The sequence below is a fragment of the Serinus canaria genome, chromosome 1A (genome assembly GCF_022539315.1).
Source record: "Serinus canaria isolate serCan28SL12 chromosome 1A, serCan2020, whole genome shotgun sequence".
In the NCBI taxonomy this organism is placed as follows: domain Eukaryota; kingdom Metazoa; phylum Chordata; class Aves; order Passeriformes; family Fringillidae; genus Serinus; species Serinus canaria.
Window position 1 is genome coordinate 40014927 of NC_066314.1, and position 26636 is coordinate 40041562.

General features: G+C 37.1%; 1 long non-coding RNA gene across 1 annotated transcript; it reads left to right on the forward strand.

Annotated features, from left to right (window-relative positions):
• LOC127059098 (uncharacterized) lies at nt 1–26636 on the forward strand. Its single transcript, XR_007776549.1, has 3 exons — nt 1–67; nt 23889–23982; nt 26512–26636. It is a non-coding gene; the product is annotated as an uncharacterized LOC127059098 (long non-coding RNA).

A 26636-nucleotide genomic window follows, 5' to 3' on the forward strand; every position in this document is an offset into this window, starting at 1 on the left:
AGTGTTCAGGCTTATGACAGATGGGATTGATCCTATTCCTGGCAAAGTCACTGGCAAAATTTCCATGGTAAGTAGCAACTAGAGTTTCCCAACCCTTGAAATTGTTAAAATACACATGAACAAAAGCTTTACTCTGCTGCAGGTATGAACTAGCAAGAAACAACTCCCCAGAGTCAGAGAAGTAGGCAGGAATGAGTGCCTCGGGGCAGACAGACATGGTACTTGTAAGTTCTGCTGCTTTGTGCACCAGACTTGCTTTAAGCCAAAAGCTCTCAGGAAGTCAGCACATGTAACCAACATTTCAAGTGGTAACTGATCGAGAAAGTTTCTCAAGGTTGATGTCTGTATAATCATAAACAGGTGAATCATAAACTTCAGGTGAAGTATATGATTAAAAAGGCAGAAAGCTTCCTCATATTTCCATGGTTTATTCACAAAAATAGTGTGTTCAAAGTAATGAATCTCTTGCAAATATGTACAAGGAGACAATTAATGCTGGATGCATTACATGAAAGCTGATTTCCCTGGTGTCTTATCTTTAAAATGCAGTGACCCTATTTAAACATGACAAATGAGGACAAAACCCTGCAGAACAAGCCTTGTGTAGTTCATAGTGCTGATATCATTGTTTAATCAATGGAAAGGATGGATTTCATTTTAAAAAGTGGATATATATAATGGATTTCCTAAGGGATCCCAGTGAAAAAGCATGCATGTAATATTATTATTTAACCATAAAAGTAAACTAAATACAAACAATTAAACTTTAGTTCTTAATTATGGGAAATGCTTATTTATTTTGGGGCCAGAGACTTACAATCATGTTTACCCAATAGAACTGATAAATTCTACTGAATTCAACTGAGTATTTTTCCAGCTGTTTAACAGAGGATTATGTTTTCAAAAGGTTTTCATAAATTTGACAAATTCAGGAAAAAAGTTAATAGAGGACAGAGTGTCTTGGTAAGTAAATAAGCTCATTGATATGCCAAAAGTTGGGAGGATGAGGCTGGGTACATACTTCATGGTGGCAACCTGAGTGTTGTGTCATTTTGGCAACCAGATTCACATATGCATAACAACTCTGGTGTTTGCTGGAAGATTAGCACAAATCGTGGATTTGGAGAAGCAGCAGCACCAAGAGTTCAGGTGAGCATGTAGTGAAAGAGTCAAGAGTGGACTGTGTTGAAAAAGGTGATTTAGTGTAGCAAGTAAAGAAAGTTCTTTAAGTATATGTTTATGTTTCCACTTTTGTGTAAGTTCTCCGAGCCCAGTTTTATTCTCTTCCGTGACAATAATGGAGGAATAGAAATGCACCAATGAAGTGGATACATCATCCTTTAGATCAGAAAGGAGGCCCAGAATTTAATTTTCAGCTGCCAGGTACAGGGTCCTGAACAAGGACTCTGGCAGGGTACACCCATTCTGCAGTGCCATGCAGAAGTAAGCAGAAGGTTCAAGTAGATAGCAAGGAGGAGGTTCACTTGTGGTACCAAGGAAGGTAGTCACCTTCCTCAGCTGTTTACTCACCACTGGCTCATCACATGGCTTTAATGATCAGTTGGGAGTGGGAAAATGTTCAGGTTTTATTCAATAGAAATTACATGCTCATTTTTTGAAAACAGAATTGTTAAAAACAAAAATTTAAAGACAATGCTTTAAAAATCTTAGATCATTTAAAACTGTTAATATTTTAGCCTAATTATTTTCTGAACCAGTAGAATATTTATATATTTGACAATTTGACTTTGTATTTAAAAGAGAAAATTATCTGTTGTATAACTTCATTAAGCCAGCTCTCTTGTTCATGTGGTTTGAATTTGGCTAGGGTTACAGTACAGTACATACTTGAGGGATTGGCATTAGAAACTAAAATGGGGTCAGAGAAGGGAAAGATGGCTTCAGACATTTCAACTTTGCATATTTAGAAAGTTTTTTACAAAAAAAAAAAATAAAGACAACAAACAGATATTCTTGTTTTCACTCTGCAGTGATTTAGCAGATTTTCTGTTTGGTTTCTTTAAAATTTTCTCTCTTATATCTGAGCCAAAACACTGAAATCTCTTCTATGTCATCTCCTTTGATGTGAGAAATAGAAGGATTATAAATCACAAAATCCCTGCAAGCAGAATCTACTAAGTCTGTTGGAAAAATTGTGTAAATTAAGTTGGATACAGCACTGTGAAATTCAAATTGAAACAGCTTTTGTTGTAAGAAGCTCACATCAGCCAAAGGAGGGTAGTTATTTGGTGCAGAATGCTTGGTGGGAGTTAGCCATAGTTTCTGAGTTAGCCATAGTTTCTATACAGATTAGCAGGTAAAGGGAAAAAATACAAGGAAAACATTGTTACTAAATGCTTCTGTATAAAACACCTGTGGCTCATATTCAAGTTCATGGAAAACAAATGAGCTAGTAAACATGTAGTGTTTTAATTTAGCAAAAGGATTTTGATTCACCAAGGGGGAAGAAAGAGTCTGACTCTACATTTGTGGTACTTAGACTTATATAGTGCTTATATTACTCATCATCATACCATTTGCTTTTTTATTGCAAGTCTGGAAAAAATAAGATCAATCATCCTACAAATGATGGATTAACGTGAAAACAGCTTCAAAATTTAACTCTTTTTGACCAACAGGTTGTTCTTAGCAGATAGTACTTACAAAATTATACATATTTCTACTGGAGCTGACACATATTCTCTTTCTGCAGGAATGCATACATAAACTGTTCACCCATATATACACCTGTACATATGCATTTTCAGGTATTTATACATGGATATCTGTGGGGGGGTATACATACATACACTAAGCTATGGATAAACCATATATTAGAGAGAGAATGAGAGAAAGTGGTAGAGGGGAGGCAGAGACAGATGCATATCCATCTGTCAGGTCCACCAACTCCCACAACTCAGTGCTGTTTGCTTGTGGAGACTAGAGCTGACAAGCTGCTGTTTCTAAGCACAGAAGGGATTTGCTTCAGGAATTATGTGCTGACACTCAGAGGTGACAGGGGACCAGCCAGGCCTGAAAGTGTGATCAGTGGAGAGAGTTAGTCCAAGGGTGGCATCAAATCTGGAACTTTGTGTCTGCTGGATGAACACCTTTCCTTCCATACCTACAGGGAGAGACTGTGCCTCCAAAGAAGGGTATCAGGATAAAGAAGTGCATGGTAGAAATGCTATTTGCTTTCCATATCTGTGTGAGTGAATTCTTGTGGGAGCTACTTAAAAACAGGTCAAAGGAAGATGATGGTAAAACAGAGTGTGGGAAATATATTTAATTGATATTTTTGCTTATTTTATTTGATTGACATAATTCAGCAGCCAATGCCAGATTCTAGACCATATATTGGATGACATTATGTCTGTTGCATATAATCAAAAGAACGATATCCTGCCAGCTTCCCCGTTGTAAGCCACAAAATTTGTCTTCTGGCTACACAAATCTCAAATTTAAAATGTTGCCCTAACTTGCAAATATGCAGAAATTATTTAATTTTTTGCATCTTGTTAGACTAAATATAACCTGTAACATTTATTGTTCATTATCCAGTTATTTCTTTTCCTGAGGAGTAGGAGAAAGTAGTTCTGAAAGCTACTGGGGATTAAGATCACTGCCAAATTAAATCTGAAATAAAATCATCTGAAACAACCAGCAAAGTTGTGCATTCCTCTGCCATATTTTGGTATACAGATAATAATCCTTTCCCTTAGGATATAACCCTGTTCTCCTGACAATAGATATTTGCTTCTGGCTATGATTTCTAAAATCATAAGTAAGTAAGTTACTTCAAAGTATGATTTTTATCAGTCTGAAATGGAGGTATGGTTCTGAATTATAGATATACTTTAAAATTGGTTTCCTTTCATGTTAGTGACAGGTATTCAGATTCCTTAATATATGGACACAGACCACTTTTTATCTTTTTACCTTTCTATATATGAGAAAGAATATCCTGTCTGTCTGTCTGTCTGTCTGTCTGTCTGTCTGTCTGTCTGTCTGTCTGTCTGTTTGCTTGTTTGATTGTTTTGGGTGATACTTCATTCAGATGATAGTTTAGGGAATATTCCAACTCACCCATAGGAAAAAATATACTTTTTTCACATCTCAGATAAAACAGTGATAACAGTGAAATGAAAATAGAATCAACCCCTAAATGACTGAATTGTCCTATAACCTAAAATTAGGTTGTATATATGATTTAAAACAGACACAGGTTTCTGACCACAGAAACTTCTGAACTTGCTTTTATTATAACAACCAATTTCAGTATTAATTCAGCATTCAGGGTATGGGGAGTAGGAAACAATTTATATGCCAGCTTGAATATACTATATTTTATTTTTATATAATTCATTCTATTTTCTTACAACTCTGTGGGATGAATAAGGCAATCCACAACAGGTTGGGAAACCTTGGAAGCATAGACTAGTCAAAGCAGTTTGTCTCCCTGATGATTTCCATATACCCTACAATAAAGCAGTTATTACTCAGGGCCCAGTTTTATTCTCTTCTGTGAGTGACAATTTTGGGGGGAATGGAAAAGCATCAACAAGGTGGAGATGTCATCCTTTAGACATATGATAACCAGAAAGGAGATAACCAGAATTTAAATTTCAGCTGCCAGGTTCAATATCCTGAGCAAGGACTCTGGCAGGGTACAGCCATTGGGCATTGATAGCAAGGACGAGGTTCCCTTTGTGGCCCTAAAGAAGGAAGTCACCTTCCTCATCTGTTTAGTCACCCACCACTGGCTCATAACACATCTTTAGGGATCAGTAAAGAGTGGCAAATTCACCAGTGCTTTGTATTTTAGTTGGTTGGAGGTTTTTTTCTGCTTTAACATCTTCTTAGGAGTATTTCATCATGTTCAAAGCTCTGGGCAGTATCACATGTTACTCTGCATGTCTTAGCTTGGCTGAAAGAGCTTTTTGTCTACATTTCTTCCCTCGCAGCTAAGGGAAATTGCTCTGGCTCCTCTTTTCCATAACTGAAAGTTTGTTTATGTTTGGCTGGTGCTGTGCATTTTGTCAGCAAGAGTAAACTGGTTTCTTTTACATCTCCATTTTTAGTACAATACATGGATGTGTGTTCCTCCTGCCTCATCTTCCTCTCTTTCATTCTTTTTTTCTCTGCTTATTACACAATTTGTTTTATGAAGACCTATCTTGATGTTCAAAGCAAAACAAGTAGTTACAGCGCTTTCTGCTAACTGCTTGATACTAAGTGTGCATTGAGAAATGATGCCAAAAATATTACTAGAATAAAATTGTGCAAGTTTAGGGGATTTATAGAAAGGGAGAGATCTGAGGTCTAGAAATGAAACCAAACCATGTCACCCTGAATGAAGGACAATCAATTATTGCTGCTACTTCACAGAATTTCATTAATTGTAAAGGTCTTCATCGAGGGAGACAGATGTAGAATGTCAAAGCATGGCTGAACTCCAACCTAGATGCTTGCCTTTTGCATGGGCAGAGCACGTGGAGGGTGTGGAGAGGCAGCACACACCGTTCCTCCCAACTGCTCTGCTCCCTGCCCCGTGGCACTCGCGGCACTGCGCCGCCCTTGTGACCGCCAGCCTGCCCACAGCCACCCTGGCACGGTACCTGCGGGCACAGGGGCCACGGGCAGGTGGAGCAGCTGCTGTGACTCACCTGCCCCCAGCACTGAGCTCGCTGCCCTGCTCTGCTGCTCTGTGTGCATGCGTGTTCCTGCACACGCTGGCGCACGCACACCTTTTCTTGCTCAGAGAGATTTCCCTGCCAAGGGGATGGTAGTACATATGGAAAACAAATCTCAATATACAACCTAAAGTGGGCTGCTTCTAGCTCATTTACAACACACCAGTACTCACTCTGAGAAATATTGCTTGGCAGTGAAGGGAAACAATTGAAGTATAACCTTAGAGGATAATTAAGAAATAGCGTTGGTTTTTTCTTTTGCTTTCCTTGACATATTTTCTTTACAAGACTCCATTCAACTTTAATTAAGTTTTGCTTTGAGGCTCTGAACCTGGAACAGTGCATTTTTATTTTCCTTATAATATTACATTTACCTTTCAGGTAGCAAAAATTGAAGTCTTGGAGCTATAATCATCAGATCATAGAATGAAAGGATTATAAGTTTTATACAGGCTAAAATATAAAACCTTTGAATTAATTAGCATTTTATGAGTTTCAGGTATCTGTGAAATATCAAATTTGTAGGGCCTTATTCTATTCCTATTAGGTGTTAGAAGAATATTAAGTGAGAAAATGTAACTCATGTTCAATTTAAGAGCTCTTCAAACTAGGAAGATGTTGGAAAGTGATTAAAGGATAGACTCTGAAAGCTTCACCAGCTTTAACAGTTTAATATAAGCCAAAGGTTTGGGGGGGGTTAACCTGAATAAGAGGAATAAAAATTCTACATCAAACAAAACACCCTTTTAAACTGAAATATCTGGTCTTCAAAGTTGCTTTTATACCTCTGATATGAGCACCACGATTTCTAATGTTTCCTTTCAATGTAGGATTACAAAGCCTATACTGCTGCTCATTATCCAATCCTGTGTGAAAGATGCAATCTAAACAGGTGAACTAATCAAAGGTAGATGAAGTTGCAGCTCTGAAAGATCACAGAGCATGAAAAATTAGTAATAAAGCACATGTTCTCTTGTATATTAAACAGACAAATCATTCTCATTTATACTATATATGCATTTCAAGCATTTTAAAGACAATATTGAAATTGTAATCTAATTTTGATCATGAAACATGTTAAGCATTTCTGCAGTTTTATTTTTTTGAGTCACAACAATATTATCGTCTCTCATTGTTCCAACAAGCAAATATGAGTTTCCAACAATCAGAGAGACTTATCTCAGTCTAGGTATGAGAATCAGAGATAAAGGTTTCACTGTCCAAAGCATAATCTATTCTAAATTCCTGTGCTGAAAATGCACATAAGGAAGTATTTCACTGTACATGGTCACAAACTCAAACTAATGTTGTAGTTTTTCTACAGTGGGTATTATAGGTGGCTTTTTCATGCTATTTCTGGAGCATTTAATATCCCATTAGCATCCTTTTGTTAAAATGAAAAACATGAACAGATATTGATTGTGCCAAAAAAATAAAAAGCCAATCTACAAAATAATAACTTTAAGGGGTGCAGAAATGTCAAAATCAGTATCAATTTCAGAGAATAGCCTGACGCATTCCTAAGAATCCATTTTTCTGTTGTGCAGCTAAGGCTTATATCATGTGCCATAATAACTACAGCAAGAAAAGCAGAGAAAAAATCTAATTTGAGATCAACTTATGTTTTGAATTCTGCTCTTCAAGGAAGAAACTGTTAAGAGAAAGGAATAAGCAAAATCCAAACATAGACAGTATCACTTCTTTAATGTAATTTTGAATTCATGCTAAAAGCCCTAGTTCTGAGACAGAAATTTTGTCAGAAACAATGGTACTAACTTAGCTTTGTGCCCTTGTGCTCTGTTGCTCATGAACTTAATTTCAGATCCACCAGCCAAACTTCTCTTTCAGTGCAGCAGCTTGCTACAGCTTCTTTTGTGAGGGGAAGGTAGAGACTGTGGAACAAAGTAAGTGCTTGGAAAAAATTGCAGGCTCACACAAACAGAAGAATCCTTCAATATTTCAGTCTTTTATCTGGTCAGCTACAGAGATTTCAGAATCTTGCTGACAGGTTAAAGAGGCCTATTTAGATGTGAATATATAACTGCAGGCTATGTTTTGAACTGTTAAAACCATTCCACAGTTGAATGCAGATAAATATTCATCTGTAACTTACACATTACTCCCTCTGTGAAGAGCAGCAATTATGCTGGTGCTGACTTTGTTTAAAAGTTAAAGTCCTCCTCCTCTTTGTTCACTCCAATCTCATTTGGCTTCCTTATGTGACTGCAAAAACTTACTCTGACCTGAACATTACAATAACATTACAGTAAGACACATTTTGAGTAAGGGTTTAGTGTTGTTTTGATCAAACATCAGGATGTGATAAATAAGCACATTTTATGCAGATTTCTTCAGTGTAGTCCATGCCCTTTGACTTTCTCTTTTACTAAATCATGAGGCACTATACACTCTGCTGCATGTTGTTTGCTTGGTCAGGGATCCCTGGGCAGCTGGGAGAGCAGAGCCATAGTTCCAAACACCTCCCTGACCTCTTTCAGGATGCTGCTGATCAGGTCCCTTTGGACTGCAGAAGTACTGCATCTTGTGAAGTCCAGGACAATATCCTCATCAGCATCTGAGGAAGGCTAACCTGTATTTCCCCTTCTTTGCTGAGAGCCATTTCTACAAAGGGCAGTCAACACAATCCATGCATTTGCTCAGCAGCCCTCCTGTGCTTTTATCAATGTGCTTTTCAGTTCACAGCTTCCTCTGCAATTTGCTGCAAAGGTGGCACATGCATAAAATGGGAATGGAAATTTGGAGACACATGGTGAAGAAAGGACCATGCTCTTCCACAGCACAAAGCAGCATGAGCACAAATTGCAGGGCATTTTATAAAATGGCAGCAGATGTTTATCTTGACTACACAGACTAAAGTGGGTTTTTCTCCCAGCCATATAAAATCAGTATTAAACAGCAGAATGTGACATCAAATTGTGCAAATTAATGTGACCTTCTACACAGAGTTGAAGAAAAAGGACTGTCTTTCAAAGTGTTCAAACAGAGAGAAGATGGGTTATTTTAATAACAGTATCATGCAGGTTCTTGTCCTGTTAAAATATTTTTATTACTACTAATTACTTATGTTCTAAGGGGAAAACAATGGTTTCTCTGTTCATTCTTGGCCTGTTTCACAGCCAGAGTACACATGAGCCAGCTTGTATTTCTTAAACCAAATAAGTGCAAGCTCTAGTCTTGATGATAATTAAGGTGCAAGACAGACTGAAGATTCAACTAGTTCTATATGGTTTTCTCTGTAAGAAATTTGTCCTGTCACATTTAAAATCTGTTATTTATACATTTCACATAGTCTCAATAACAGATTCATATTTTTAAAAATCTTATGTATTTTCCAATAGGCTCATAAGGCTAGATCTAGAGGTACTTAACTTTCTCCACAAGGATGTAAGAATTTCTGAGGTCAGTTTTATTTAGTTAAAGTGACAATAGAAATTCCATTTCGAAACTAGATGTGCAGCTTTCAGTTGGAGAAAATCTGAATTAGGGGCTTTCACACTTCTCTCTTTCTGCCATCTGCCAAAGGTCAGACCTTGCTCTCAGTCCCTCAGTGTTTTTCATTGAATGTCAGTGACTTTCTCAGTGACACCACCTCTGGCTGGTCCCTAGAAGCACAATCTGGCAAGGCTGAAGTCTGTCTGTCCTTGCTGCCCACTGCACTCTCTTTAGTGTCTAAGTGAGACTGAGCAGCTCTTGCTGTTGCCATTTCCCCTCTGTAGTTTCCACAGGAAAGATGCAGCGTCCATCCAGACATCCCACCTGATGGATCTCTTCTTGTCAACTATAAATAGCTCCTCTTCAAACCAAGACAGATAAATCAATGTTTTGCATTATTATTAATTTTATTTATGTATTTATTTATTTTTTTACTTATTTATTTATTTATTATTGTCTGTATTTGCCAGTCGTTTTTACTTTGCTACCACTTAAAAGCAAGTCTTGGTCTCATTGTGCTAAACTCTGCATGAACATAACTGATGAGATGGTCTGTGTCCCTAAAAGCTTTCAGTCTGAAGGATAGGACGTAAATAGCAGATGAAACAATCAAATCAACTGGACAAAACTGAGGGAAAACATGCTCAAAAAAACCCCAACAATCCCCAGTTTAATGCATTCTGCATCACAGCCACAATTTTCCCATCTGTTTCTGACTGATAACAGACTGAGAGATACCATTTCCCCTGTTACTGCTTAATTTAGTAAAACATTATGTTAAAAAGGTGCCTCTCTGAGGGACATCAGTGAAAGGAATACAAGTGAATACAAAGCTTAAGAGGTTTTGGCCTCCCAGTTATTCCAAAGGAAAATAAGTGCAATAAGCATCACTGTGATTTTTTCTGCCCTATATTGTCAACAAAGCTGGTAGTTCTAACAGCAGGCAAGTCAAAGAAGCAAGCACTTCTCAGTCTTTCAGCCTTTCTGTGTGTAGTCCCACCCAAGCCAAGAGCTGTATGGGACAGGATTCAGCCACAAGAGGTTGAAAATTAGTTTCAACCTCTTGTAAATGTATGTAAATAAACCAAATCAAAGTGTAAAGAATAAAGAGGTTTCTTTTTCCTTTAACTTTTCAGAGGAAGGAAAAAATGTTTTAAACGGTTCCATCTAGCAAAAGTAAATCTAAGCAACTTTTGTTTAAAATAGCTAAATGAATCATATATTTGAAAACTTTTACCTGTCTTTTAATATATTCCCATAATTTTTTCGTCAGTGGAAGCCAGCAACTTATGTCCATTATAATTATGATTCACAGTAATTTGTTGTCTTAAAGAATTTTGGCAAAATTTGCAAAGGAAAGAAAGCTAACAGAAAAATTAAAGGCAATATTTTTATATTTATTCACCTTTGAAAAAAAGATGAATTTTGATATGGTAACGACATCTAGGCAATTTTCCTCTTAGGATAAATCTTAAATTTTAGGTTTGTATTCCAATGTAAAGGCTGGGATATGGAGAATTTATTTGAATCTTGTTTAGCTTCATAAGCAATATTTAAAGGTTCAGTTGTATTTATCAAACTGATTCTTCATTGATTTTTTTTTCTTTTGCCATGCAGCTTATTGATTTATTTCTTCCTACTGAAAATTGTCTGTCAGCTGTTTGATTTGGCCACCTGACTTTTCAAAAAACTTAATTAGGAAGCAAACACTTCATCTTGGGCTATGGATGTGAGAACTTCCTGCAGAGGAAGAGGCACACATGCCTATCTGGGGCAGCTGCTGTTTGCTAGAGCTGTGTCCAAGCCCAAATTCTTCCCTTCCCTCAACCAGTCATGTAAAGATAATTCAATCTCCTCTGTCTTACATTGTGATCATGATAGTTATACTATCACAATAACTATAATATATTGCACAATAATTTATGATCATTTTGGTACAATAATTTATCTACATCTCAGAGGACTACGTTGCTTTTGTGGTTCTTTCATAGGTAAGAAGAAAAATGTAATCCCATCTAGTAATGAGTTTTATAGCAAGCAAGTTTTCTGACTGCATTTTGAAGTGTCTTCACTTTTTCATTTCTTTCTTTTCTCTGATCTGATCAATAGTCTTCGATTTGCCAGTCAGGCCATCTCGTACTTGGCTGCCAATTTAGAAACTTCCAGAAACAGAATTTTTCACCTTCAGTTTTCTATTTAACACATTCCAAGCATCACTTCTCAGGTAACATGAAAGATAGTTTCTTTCTCATCACAAAATAAAAGAAAATTTCTAGCTATTTTCAAAATTATTCTGAAAGAATGGAAGCTGTCTGCAATTTTTTTCTGACTGCATTTCTTTCTTTTGGTTGGTTTGAGGGTTTTTTTCCTTTTTTTTTTTTCCTTGGAAGTCCCAAAACTGATTAAAATTCAAGCTGTTGAGACAAAGAAGTTTTCAAAGATTAATTTGATGTCTTATATTTCTTTAGTATCCTTTAACTAATCTTGGTAATTAAAGGATTCTAATGAAATATAAGACACAAGTTACCCAATAATATATTGAATAGCATAAACTACACCCACAGGAGACCTATGAAGAAATAATGCTCTTGGCTTCATTTATGTTTTTTTTTTTTTGCTTTTGCATATAGGCAGGGTGAGGACACAAAGATTTGTATAGTTTATAAATAATTATAATCTTCAGGACTAATTTTTTTCAAGATTTTGCTCCCACTACCAGAAAAACAGGATCAAAATCATAAGGTAAATAAATATCATAACTTCTGACCAAAAAATGTCTGCTTAAATGAGATGAGAAAAGAAATAATAAAAGATATAGAAGGGATAGAAAGAAAGGAAAATCAGAAACTAAAGTGAGCTAAAACACTAAGAGAAGAAAAGAATGGTACAAGAATAAACTTGCCTGTAATTTCTTCTCAGTCTTGGCTTACAGAGTTTACTTTTAAATACTGTTCCAAAGATAATTATTTAAATATATCAGATTATGGTCTCAACAGATAATAAGATTACCGTATACCATTTCACACATCAACTCTTAATTTCCAAGTCAGTCTAGATCCTCTAGTTTGGAATGATTCACTGATTTTAAAAGATCTTAAGTAGAGATTCAACATACAATTAAACAAGCATACAATTAAATTCTGGTCCCTGTTTTCTTTTACATATGATATTAACCTCTCCCTGTGTTTTAGTACATTTGACTGTGTTCTAAATATCTTTTATTTTGTTGGCAAAAATATATATAGGTAAGTATCTATTGCTTTGTCCTGTATGCATTTTCTTGAGGAATAAGAGAAACTTCATTTTAATGTGAAATTCATTATGAATTGGTCAATATTTTCATTGATGATTGTGCTGTCTTTTTATGCTATATGCTTCTATGGAACTTGCTTATTGTTATACAGAATTCAGAAGTAATTGAATTCTGTAAAACACATCATACTTTAAAGACAACAAGAGGAGAATATTTAGCTATACAGTTTATCCAAAGTGTAAGTAAAAGGAAGTCTGATGAATAGTTTTAAATATATCACATTTTCAAGATCAAAAATGTGAATTTTGATTTGGCATTAGATTATTTTCTAAAACCTTACTGGAATCTTTATTTCTGCTAATAATCATAATTCTTCTAAATTGCATGGCACTATCATATACAGTAAATCATGTCCTATTCATAGAAATATATACTAAAGCCTACAAAAACACCTTAATGTGAGGCAAAATTAATAGCAGTAACCAGTAGCAATATTTCAGCCTCTTGTTAGCTTGTAGATGATAAAGTATTAATTCTTATGTCTGTCACAGAGAATTGAGATTACTGAGCTACCACTCTTATTAGCCATTATCAACTACTAAATATTTCATAAAAATTATGTTGCTCTTAGGTGTTGTTGTGTGTTGTGGGTTTTTTAGTCACTGCATATCAACATATCAATACTCCTAAAGAAGCCAAGAAGTTCCACACTAGGACACATGCAATCCCACAGCATGCTGCCACTTAACACTAAGCCATGGGTAGGGGTGCATTGCTCAGACAGCTGCTGTTGAATTGCCACAAAAGGCAATCTGACATATTACAGAAAACTGGAATTGATGGGGGTCTACCTTAAGATGTCAGGCTGTAATCTGCTGGGGTCATTAAACTGAAAGAAACCAGGTTTAGATTCTTTACTGAAGGTGGTGAGGCACTGGAAGAGGTTGCCCAGAGATGTTGTGAATGCCACAGCAGAAGGAAGCATTCAAGACCAGGTTGGATGGGGCTTTGAGCAACCTGGTCTAGTGGCAGGTGTCCCTGCCCACAGCAAGGGGCTTGAGAGTAGGTAATATTTAACATCCCTTCAAACCATTCTGTGGTTCTACAATTTCAGAAGCAGCTGAGCAGCCCCAGACCCTGTCTGGTTCCTGACAGAAGCCGAGAGAGGCAGGTTAAGCCCAAAGCTTCCACCATGGGAGACAAAGAGCAGAAGCCAGGAGGATGTCTGGGATGGCCCCACTCTTCTGTGGAAATGCATTTTTTCTGTGTCCTCTCCCTCTTCACTGGATAGCCACTTGTGGCTGCTATTGCAGGGGTGTTACTTTTCTGTTACCAACTCTTTCAAGTGTAATTAAGGAACTACAAAAATACTCCCACTAAGTACTGCAGTCATAGGACTGCCATTAAACTTGATTCTTGGGAACTGAAAGCTGTAGGGAATTGCTGTTTCTGTGACCTGAAGACCTTGATGTTTTAATTACAATCCCTCTAATTTCTGCTTTCATTCTGACCATAACACGAGTCACATGCCTCTCTGATCATTCAGTCTCTGCTAACTCTGTTCTGCTTCTCTGCACACTGATTTCTGTGTGCTAACTTATGTCATGCCACTGATTTCGTACACTGATTAACTGAATTGCTTATTGAATGGAGACATCTTTTTTCCACTGTTATTCTCCCCTTTACTCAAGCCTGGAACTTTAGCAAGGAAAAGAAAGGCTGCTGTGTTCTGTGAACCCCACAGATGGTGTACATGGTGGTCTCTGAAATGATATTCAAGTACAATCAGGACCTTGAAGAATATTTAAGCTCTTCCTCAATCAGGAAATATCTTTCAGATAAGGGTTTTCTGTTGCTGGGCTTTTTAAATTATACTTGTGATAGCCTCATTTCTAAAAGTGACTGGGCTTCTGCAATGCCAGTATTCAGAAGAGTATCTATCCCTTGACGACCTACACAAGATGTCCACGGACTGTGACTTTGCTCTTAGGCTGAACAAACTAAAAAGAAAATTGTCCATGCCTTTAGAGCTTTATCTGTTGGCACTGCTATGTCTCTCCTCCACAGAAAGCCAGCATTTCAGCCATAATGAATGGCTTGTACACATGTGATTTTGTCTCTGAATTCATCATTCTCTTTCCAATGAAAACCAGAGCTGAGGTGTTTTAATGCCATCCTATCTGCATAGATATACACAGATGATGGATAGATAGATAGATAGATAGATAGATAGATAGATAGAGCAAAACAAACAAAAATAAACCCCTTTTGTTGAATCAAGTGTTTCTCACCTGTAGAAAAATTAGCCATGCACCAGTTCAAATCTTCATTTACTGTATGTGTATTTGCATGTTGCCGTTTCCTGAAGAAAGACTTATCTTTTCTATCAGTTCATGAACCATCAGTCCTTTAAAAAGGAAGTCCCTTCTCTGATAAATTATGAATAATTGCATTCATATAAATGTGGTTTCACAATTTTTTCTAAATGTGATAACTCATTAAAATATTGAAGTGAATATTAAATTTTCTGTATTACAAAGGATACATATTTTGAAATTGTACACAGAAAAGGATTTGAGGCCCAGATTCATCACATTCCTACTTATTACCATAGGAAATGATGGGAAGGAAGGTTATGTAATAGTGCATATGAAGTTTGATTCCCCTTTTGTTCTCTTCTTGTAGTATTAGATGAGGGTAAATCACATATGACAAATTACAATTTTAATTCTATTTTTTATAAAAAGGACTAGATTTTGTAGAAAATTTAAGTGTTGTCCAAAATCCCATGCAAAATTTCCACCTTTTCTGCTACAGAAAGTTTTAAAAAGTTGACCCATGTGTGCTGAAAGGACCAAAAAACCTGAAAAGCCGATACTGAAATACAAAATAGAAGACACACTTTAAAATAATTCTAATTTTTTTGGGCTGGTTATTTGTTTGCAAATATTTGGGGCTTTTAAAATCATTTTTGTAATGAAAATATTTCTGTTTATGGGAATATAAACAATCCTGATTCATATCTGTTTGGACTGATATGCAGAAAAAAATACATATATATGCAATATACACTATGCTCTCATATGTTTTTAAAATATCTATCTTTTCATAAGTATTGTGTTGTGTTTAATTTCAGATTTGCTTTTTGTTTTCAGACAGTGCATTCCAGGATGTAACTTGTTTGCATCAAAACAAGTTACATCCTGGAATGTAAATCTGTCATAAAAACCCTGACCCCAACAGAGCTTTCAGGAGCATGTTCCTCCACTGTAGAACTAAAAAGAATTTAGAACTGTCAGGATTTGCATAAGTTGTTTTGTATGGCTGACAAAAAAAGGCCAGGAATCACATTTACTGTACCCCATATGACCATTAATTGAAAAAACCATAAAACAATTACACTGAAAATATTTAGGGGAAAAAAAAACAATGAAAAAAATCCTGAGATGAAGATATCAAATTTATCTCTTCAGGGGGAAATAAATCTTTAATTTCAAGTTTAAACTTGTATGAGAATGTAAATTTTCAAGGACTGAAATGAACTTAATGATCACTCTACAGAAGCCGAACAGGAACGTGACCTGAGGATCTGTCTCAGCACTATCCTTTAAAGGTCATCTTGACCTGATAGAAAAATTATCTTCTTTATTCCTCACCCTAATCCAGTTCTGTCAGACTTCACAGATACCTAAGTTCATACACATGGTGTAATCTCTGCATCACACACTTACTGCAGCTCTAAGACAGAGGTGTTTATGCACCATGACAACACTTGGTTTTGATTTAGTAATGCCTTAGCCTGATTAGGACACATGAAATACTTATCTGCAACAGTTTTATCTGTGAGATTTTAATGACATTACATTCATATTTAGGCCAACTTTGCTCAATATTCACATAGAGATGTCATTTTAATTTCATATGACATAAAAGTGCATTGAGTATTTTGAATGAGAACAGAATACACATTGTCATCATTCACCCACAAAATGTTTATTCCTCCATGACTCATGATGGATTGAATATTACCCCTCAATGAGTTCTATAGCAACCCTTTAGCCCCTTGCAGAAAGAAGCAATTTAAAGATACATAAAATATTTTGAAATGTCTGCAGTTCTTATTTTCTTAATGTTTGTACCAAAATGTACAAGCTATGAAGTACAGTGACCTGACAAGAGCCGGGCCAGAATTCACTCTTGGTTTCCTGTGTTAAGAGTTCTTTTGGTGTTTCCAGGGCTCTGTTCATGCCTGTATGTATGCAAGTAGATACACATGACTGTAAAAACTGCCAGCCTGTTCTGTTTGCCCTCTGTTTAAGGATCACCTAGGTTTTTCTTTACTCAGCAAGTTGGAATTGATTCACGTGCATTTCAGTTTAGTTAGTGTTGAAGAATCCAGAAAATCTAATTACTTTCTCAAGAAGTCGTTTGAACAGAGATTCATGAGATGAAATACCTGCATCAAGGTATTTCTTGGAGAGGTTTTTAGAACCACCAGGAAACTTTCTGTGTAAATCAACTAAAATTTGTAATGGAGGCTTGACCCCCATGAGGCTACTTGGTTAACCTGTTTCAGAAAGAACACCGCTGAATTCCTACAGGCATTTTACTCACTTTTAGTTAAACTTTGGAAAAGACATCCTAAAGGCTGTTGGGTAAGTGGTGTCATGTTAGGGAGGGGGAGAGATGGTCTTGAGTGGTGTTTGGTTTGTTTTTTGATTTTCCATTTTTGATTTGTAGTCCTTTTCAATATTGCTGGGAAGCAGCATTTATATCATTTTCTCTGACTTTGTTACTCTTTTTCAGGAAATGTCCTAAATACAATATTCACGTGTCACTCACTCACTTTCCATAGCAAATGTCTGCTAACTGACTTCTCAGAAATATTTACACAGATCTGTGGCCTAACATGTGGATTAAATGTACAAAAGATAATTGTGATTAATTACAATACATTCTTGCTGCATGAAGATACATGTTCAGGTAAATTTGCCTGCCAAAATAATGGAGTGTTTCTTCTTTTATGAATTTCTAATTGAACATAATTTTCAGCATCTTAACACAGCTACAGTTCTTGAAAAGTTGCACCTATACTTGTACATATAACATAGAAAAAGAGACTATTTTAAAACTATCTCAACATTATGGTATAAATTTTATTATATTGCTTGATGCCAAGATGGCAAGAAGCTGAACTTTTTACATCCATAAATACTCTGAGTACCTTAAAAAAAAATCTTACACATAAATCTCTTTCATCTTGCTTCCTCTTATAAAAACTATATCTATGCAAATGCTAGATAAAAGAGTTAAATGCAGAAAAAAATATTGATCATCTTGTTGCAAACTTCAAAAATAATCTATATTTTGTTGAGCTGGCAGAGAAGAGCACCCAGCTTTCAGGGACAGAAATGTTTTCTATTATACTGACAGTCCATTAGCAATCCCCATTCTATCACACTCTCTCTTTTTTCCTCTGCTCAGAAACATGATGGAAATGTTACTGTCTCAAGCTGTGTTTATGACAAAAGCTGTGGCAGAAAAGTTAGTTGTTTTAATTTTTGGAGAGAGGAGGGGATGTCTTTAAAAAAAATGTTTGAATTGATGCACAGGCCATCATGTTTTAAACAGATTTTTCAGCACACAATTTATTTCATTTGGGGAACTGTTATAAAAACAAGAAAAATCTTGGGTTTGGGGTTGTTTTTTTTTTGGTTTTGTCTTTTGCTGTAGTATAGGCAGTATTTAATGTTACAGTACAGCTCTCATTTCCCCTCCAGACATCAGTGTATTCTGCTGTATTGTGCAGGTAAAAAATTATAAAGTCGAGAATATACTCTTTCTAAAAGAGTATATTCTCGACTCCATTCACTTTCTAAATGGAAAGTGAATGGAGTCGAGAATATATTCCATTCACTTTCTAAATGGAAAGTGCCTTTCCATTTAGGTTAATTCGGTGAAGCACTGTTTCCCTCAGATTCAGTGGCTGGCCTGATACTGAACCTAGTCTGAAAAACTCACATACCTTAGGTGAGAAAATATAAACCCTGTGAAATTCACTAGAGGCAGAAATCTTGCTAAGCTGGACACTCCCTTTTTACCCTGAAGAAGCCTTTGTTGATGGTAGGAACTTCTATCCACTTGGGATCTCACTTGCCAGAGGAGAAGCACATGGTAACTATACCTACCTTATAGCTGAGCAGGGAAGAAGTTACAGCAGTTTCTTCTGGCTTGTAGATATTACAGAACCTACAGGTCAAGCTACATCTTCCCCCCAGCAGATGACTGGCAGCCCATGAAATGTCTTTGCTATGGATGCTGTGGAGCACTCCTGCTGAACTTGATGCACTACACAGCTTGAGAGTTGAGGGTGATGTTCCCCAACTGAGTGACAGCAAAAGCAAGTTTCTCAGTACTGAAATGGCATCCTAATTCTCAGACCTTTCATTCATCATCTGTGCAATAGTCACATAGGGAAAATCTCCCAAGAAGCAAAGTGAATATCCTGCCACTGTGCTCACCTGCTGCTGTGTCCTGCCAGCAGGGCCTCAGCCAGCGAGCCTCAACCCAAGACCAGGCACACTTAGAGTGGTCTTCTGTGCTGTTAGTTTGAAATATATAAGGTCATGATGCAGTCATGTAAAAGCAGGCATGTCCACCACTTTGCAGTAGAAATTATTGAACTTCTGTTTTACAGATGGCTTTCTCAAATTTTGTGGTTCTGTACATGGCATTCTTTAGTAAATACACTTAATGCCATTTAGAAGACTCCCATCTTTAAGTTTCAGTTGTGTTATTTAATGTCAAAAGTGTTTGCATCTTTCAATAATAGGATGAACTAAGAATGCATTTGCAGCACATGGTGAATTATGCTATCATGTGTGTTTACAATATCTCTCTCTTTTTAGGGGATGTCTGTAATTCAAAGGTGCTTATTACTTCTTTCAGCCATTTGGGTTCATAAGTGGGACATAAATTGTTTGTTTCTGTTTTGAGTATTTTGATCTGAGTATTTCTGTCATGATGGACTCTTAATTTTTTTTATCATTTCCCCTGCAGCACAATGAGTTAAACATTTTCAGAGAATGTGTCCACAGGAAAAAATCATTCTTTAGCAGATTTTTTTTAAAAGTGCTCTTCTAAGGTCATCTTAATAATTCTTCATCCCCAGTGTGGATATTCACATGATGTTCAACATTCCTCTGAGAGACCACAATGTAATCTCTCTCATTTGTTCCTCTGTGCCATTTTAAAGTGTTTATCTTGAATAGTCATACAGGAAGGTTGAATAAATGTGATACTTTAGCAATCTCGGAGAACAAATAACAAAAAAATTTATACTCTTTGAAACTGCATTTGCAAGATAGAGAACCAAAACTTTTCTATCAGTATCTTACTTTTTAATCCATGACCATGAAGCTATTTTCCTGGAGAAAAGGAAAAGGGGCAGACACTGATCTCTTCTTTGTGCTGACCAATAACAGGACTGAGGGAAGTTGTGTCATGGGAAATTTAGGCTGGATGGTAGAAAAAGGTTCCTTACCCAAAGGCTGGTTGGAACAGACTCCCTGGGGAAGTGGTCACAGCACCCACCTAACAGCACCCACCTAACACCCACCTAACAGAGTGCAAAAAGAGTTTGGACAATACTCTCAGGCACTGGTGTGATTCTTGTGCAGGGCAGGGAGTTGGACTTGATGATCCTTGTGGGTCTCTTCCAATTCAGCTGATTCTGTGATTCTATAATTCTTACTTAAAAGAAATGTGTTCACATTAATCTTCATGGATGAACATTTCTGTCTAAATTCTGCTGATGCACTTATCATCCAGTGAAACAGCCCAGCAGGAGGGACCAAGAGCAGGTCACAGTTCCTCAGTCCAGAAAAATGCCTGTGGTTGTATCATAGAGAAAAGAGAGGCATTATACTATAGATAGCAGTTAGGTTTCTTCTGCAACTGGAAATCAGTTATTGTGTAAAAAAAAAAGTGAAGACATAACCAAAACTTTAAAACAGAACTCATAATAAACCGAGAGTTTTTAAATCCAAACTCACACCTTCTTGGACATTTTACACTGCCTCTTTTAAGAAGAGATTTGCAATTAGTAAAAATGAAATCCAATTGAATCAAAAGATTTATTTTTGATACTTAGCTAATGTAAACTATTTCTGTCAAGTCTCCTTACACAGCCTGAGCGGCTCAGACATAACCACAAAAAATCCCTTTTGGAGACTAATTTATAATCTGGTCTGGAGTGTGCATATGCATCTGTCAAAGGATATTTGTCACCTGATTACAAGGTTTTAACTACAGACTGAGAGTCATGTTTTCAGCTCTGTCTTGAAAGCACCAGACATTTTTATGGTAATGCTATTTTGCCATAAACTTTGTAAAATATGAAGAAAAAAAATGCAGAACAAAAACCAAAAAATATTTATGCAACTGAGTTGTCTCAAGGCTTCTCAATAATGAGAGCATAAGAATTTTATCACTACAGAAATGAGGGACTAAGATGAGGATGAATATGCCATGGTAAAGAAAGGAAACATGGAAGGACAGAAATAGGAGTAGACATTGATATAATGCCCTTGGAAGCGTGGGAATTTTGGACTGGATGACTACAGAAAATCCCCTTCCTCTGATCTGACAGGTTTCTTCAGCAATTTTCCATCCCACTTCCTCCTTTCATAGCTTACACAAGTAAAGTAGAAGTAAAGATTGTCTTCTGTCAGTTAAACATCTATCACTTAAAAAAAAAAGTCAAATCATAAATGTTTTATCAGAAAATGAGTTAGTAAATCTGCATTCTGAATTATTTCCAGAGTGTAAAGAATATCTTTTGGTCCTGTCCCCATCCCACTGAACAAAAATAGCAAACTTCCCATCAGATTAATGGGAAATAGTTGCAGAGTCTATTTCATGAGACAAGCAAGTGTGTTGCATTGAAATAATGAATTTTCAAATGTAACATCAAAAATTAGTTCTGCTATTGCAAGTTGTAAGATTATATAAACACTCAGAAAGCTGATGATAAGGGGCTATTGAAAAATATTTGAAAAAGATAATTTAATGACCATGTAATTTTACTCAGATGCCCTGGAGAAAATAAATGAGTCAGTGTTGTAGTTGTTAAGAGTCACAGGAAGTGTCAGATATGCAGTACAGATGATGGACAATAAATGTTACCCTAATTTCTCTCAGTAATAAGATTACATAATGTCAGGAAAAGAATGCCTTCAGAGAGCTCTCTAGCAATAGTGAAAGGTCATTTGCACTTTGAGCAATATGGAGAAAACAGAGACCCACTAATTTTTAACCTTTTGGGTTCTTTAACCTTTTGGGTTTTTTCCCCCAGAACCTGGTGAAAAATCACTGCACACAGGCTCTCTATGAAACCATTTTCTGACAAAACAGCTGCCTTTGCCTCACTTTAACCAAGATACTGATCTGGGCCTTCTAACACCGAAGGATTTAAACAGCCAATGAAAGCCCCAATTCTGAAGCTTGTTTTACCTTACACTTCCCTACCAACAACTGTGTCTGAGTAATCACATTCCAAAATATGAGTGGGATTTATTTTTTAAAACATGTTTTGAAGTTTGGGAAATTCAATTGTTTTTGAAAACAGGCTTGGTGTCCAAGAACTTGTGTTAGCCAAGCAAAGATAACGATTCTGTGGTTCAGAGGAAAAGAAGAGTAGATTACAGACATGTATTCATCTTCTTATTGAGAAGACTTTTTTAACCCTCAAGAGAGAGGAATGTAGGAAGTAAGTGCATGTTGCACCCCTCCTTAATTTCTGTGGGGAAGAGAGGTGAGGGGAAGGGAGGTGACAGCTCTTTTTCTCTCCCTTCTCTTGAAGCAAGCAATTCTTTTGTCTTGCCCATCCTTAAAGAAATTCACTGCTTCTAACAAAGTGCACAGACTTACACAAAAATGTCTCAGCAGTCTCATACCCATAGGTTGCTGCTGGCATATGCTGAAAGCAACAGTTAAAGGAAACACCTATTTTTATATCCAAAAACTCAGCTATCAAGTGACTCTGCTTGAGTCAACAAGGGATTTATTCCTCAGGGCCATCAGGATTTAGAAGACAAAAGCAAAATCTGGTGGAATTTCCAGTTCACAAGGGACTTGAATTTAACTCTAAAATTTAAATTCTTAGTGTTGAAGTTTGAATTTAAGGGAAAAAAGGTCTTGTATTCCCTGGCTACAGGATTTTCTTCAGTATCTCTGTCTTTTTTCTTTAAACATTCATAGGCAAGCCTAATTTTTCTTCTATAGCTAGAAATAGCAAAATGAGTCTGATCTAGGCCTGCCAGCAAGCCTGGTCTAAATGAGGCTTTCATAGAGTGATTAGGATTTTTGACTCTTTTCTTTTACCTCTAGTCTTGCCCCTGGCAGCTGAAACAGTGCCAAATGGACCTTGACAGCACTTCATGTCCACTGTGTGCTCCTACCCTCAGGTCTCTGGGAGACTGTACCATAATTAAATCTGTCTCCATCAACAGTCATAAGAGATTTTCTTTGGCAGTGGGGCAGGATGAAACATTTCTGGCCTCTAGTCTGTTTATATAATGATCACAGGTTGAAATTAGAAGTCTCAAAGATTTCCCTTTCCCTTGCTTACACAGAATCTTAAATTCACCATAAAATGAAACAGAAGATAGAAAATTTGGATCAGAATTAATACAAAAGCACAAAATAAAAGGAATGTGCAGAAAATTGAGGTCAACTCTTAGTTCTGTTAGAGTTAAAAGCAAAGTACCTAGCTGTCACAATTGAACTCATTTTTATTAAAACACTGCAAGTGAAAACACAATTTATAAATCTGTACATTTGCAAAGTGTGGGGTTTTTTTATCACAGATGCTAGAGATAATTTTTCTTGGGATGAACAGCTGAACAAAAGATCCAGTTAATGCCAACAGGTGACAGTAATCTGAGCAATCAATAACTATTTTCAGTTATAACTGAATGACCATCTCATGTAGCAGGATGTCACATATACCCATTTTCATCTTTATCAAAAACTGCATTTTTCTCTGCCTTTTCTTCTTTATTCCTCCCCCCCCTTCTTGCACATAATTTTCTAATTGGTAGTACTCCTAGGGTAGTTTTACTTGAATTATGACTAATGTTTTGTTTGTGTTCACATCTCAGATTGCTATCAGTCTGCAACTCTTAATAGTTTATTTTCCTGAATGGGGTTCTGCAAAAAAAAGGTAATTCTACACTTTTACTTTATTCTTATAATATAGGATGTAATATGTGGGGTTTTTTGCTTTCACTTTGAACATAAAAACTTTTAGAACTAAAGTTAACTCATTACTTTGGAACTGAGCAAATATCCATCACAGATCTCAAAATTAGGATTTTGTGTAATCAGGGTAGAAAGTGCTTAATTCACTGTTCCCATGTAGTTTTATTAAGGAGATAACACAATGATCTGAAGATCTTCACTGCGGCCACATGATTGTCATTCTTCAGGCTGCATTGGTATGAAGCATTACATCTCTGGTTGTAGCTGGGATCAGGGCAGAGCTCCAGCTAGATGGGATGGGACAGGCATCTCCTCAATTAGGTGAGTCTCTGCATTTACCTCTAATTCATCCATCAGGTCCCAATCACTTCCCATTCCCCATTCACCATTTTGCATTGCTCAGCTTCCTGACAACCTCAAGAATGTATCAACACTTTGCCTCCAGCAACAGTATTTCCAGATTTGCAGCAAATTTCATGATTCCAGAAGGCATTAAATTGTATTTGGGGAGAATTTTTGGGGGCTCATGGGCGGTGGGGAGGGGGATTGTGTTATAATGAATGAATACTATCCTTCCTCTCTATTTAATAAGGAATAGTTTTATAATTATGACCCTTGTCTTGCTGATAGGGTCAGATAATTCTGTTCCTTCTGATTCAGATTATAAAGCTAGTTCCCCAGTTTCTGTCACATACGTAACTGGCTTTGAGAAGGATACTGTTCATAAGATACTGAGATGGAAGAAATACAGGCTTATGTCCTCATTTGAAATCATTTAAACTTGGGACTCCTGTTGTGTAGTTAGTGGCTTTCCCTACATGTCTACAGTTTGTAGGTTGTGAGCATATAATCTATATTTCTCAATCATATATGGAGAGGATCTAGGTAAATCAATGACTGTATCTTCCCCTATGAGCCATCCAGGCAAGAAGGAAGTACAGTTAACTACAGAGAGCACAAAATAACAGCAGCTTGGACAAATTCTTCTCTGTAACTGCTCATAAGACATGGAACTTCCACAGCACAATCACATAGCTGATGAAAGGGTAGGTGTGCAAGTTTGCTGGCAACACAAAGCTGGGAGGAGTGGCCAATACTTCCCTTCAGACATCCCAACCATTCAGAAGGGCCCCAACAGGCTAGAGAGATGCACAGCAAATAATCTCATAAACCAGCACAGGCTGGGCTGACCTGCTGGAAAGCCACTCTGCAGAGAAGGACCTGGGAGTCCTGGTGAACAGAGAAGCCTCCATGAGTCAGTAGTGCCCTGGTGGGCCAGTGGTATCCTGGAGTGCATCAGGAAGAACAGTCCAGCAAGTGAAGGGATGTGATCCTGCCCCTCTTCTCAGCCTTTGTGAGGCCACCTCTGGAGTGCTGTGTCCAGTTCTGGGCTCCTCAGGGCAGGAAAGGCACAGAGCTCCTGGAGCAGGTCCAGCAAGGGGCCATGTGGGTGATTTAGGGAATGAAGGGAGCTTCTCTCCTATGAGAAAAGGCAGAGGGAGCTGGGCCTGTTCAGCCACAAGAGGTGACTGAGAGGAGACCTCATCAATCTATTTAGGTGTCTAAAGGGCGATATCAGAGGATGTTTTCCAGGCTCTACTCAGTGGTGTCAAGCAAAAGGACAAGAGACATTGGGCAGAAACAGATTCACAGGAAGTTCCACCTGAATATGAGGAAGAACTTCTTTACTGTGCAGGTGGCTGAGCACTGGAACAGATTGTCCAGAGAAGTTCTGGAGTCTCCCCCACTGGAGAACAGCCTGAGCACAATCCTGTGCCATGTGCTGTAGGATGACCTTTCTTGAGCAGGGAGGTTGGACCAGGTGACCCACTGTGCTCCCTTCCAACCTTACACATTCTGTGATTCTGTGAAGCGATTTGAATACTGGAAAATTTGGGTTGTGCAGATACAGCACAAAAATAACATTCTTCCTTTCCTGGAGTCTCAGCAATTTCTTTAACTGGGTTATAAAAGTTGCATTCCAGGGTCTCTGGAAAGTATTTCACTCACTTCTTTATCAAAAGAGCATCTTGATAGAGAAATGGAATGACTTGCATGAAATAAAACATGAAAGATCACAAAAAATTTGGGCTTCTGAATGTAAAGTTCACAATGTGTGGTTAGTTATGGACAGTGTATTTTCTTTCTGCCTTGTGTTCTCTTTTTATTGGAAGCTTGCTGAGTGAATTGTGAGTATAATGGAGAGAAATAGCTTTCACATGTCCTGGCGTGCAGCAGGAATGATTAAAAGTACTCAAATGTAACCCACAGTTTCTGTATTTTGGAGAGCAATTATTTTAATCGGTGATTCTTATTTGTTTGTTTTCCAAAGCTGGGTTTATGGCATAATTCAGAGACTCTGCAACTATTTAACAATTTCCCACATTTGCCTTGAAGTGAAAAACTCCTTTTTATACATTTGTTGCCCCTAGGTAAGTGCACATATCCTGTGTAGCTCAGCTACAGAAAGAATAGAAGGGATGTTTTTACACATGAAATGAAATGACTATAACATTTCAATGTGAACAGTCCTCTACTCTTCCTGCTGTCACATACCCAATCTTAACTGTAGCCACTGGTCAGAAGTGCAGGCTCAAACCCATACTGGCATTTCAATCTAGGCATTTTGAAAATACAGGGTACAAGGAGTTATTTTATGCTGATTAATACATATGATGAATTGTGATGGGGTGTTCAGCTGTTTTGATAACCATTTCTTGACAAGCAGAGTTTCACATTCAGATCATGCTCTCATTTCTTGAAATGAAATCAGAACTATGCATATTTAATATTCATTCCCCCTGAAAAATTAAAAGAATAAATACTTCTGGTTTCTGTATTTTTCTACAGGTTTCCAGCATTCTGGAATCTATAGTTAGTCTCCTAATTGAAACTGCATAAACCCAGGTGCCAGCAGCCCCTATCCCTAATCCAGGTAAAGCCCTTTTGCCCTCCACAAGAAGAACCAGATCTTC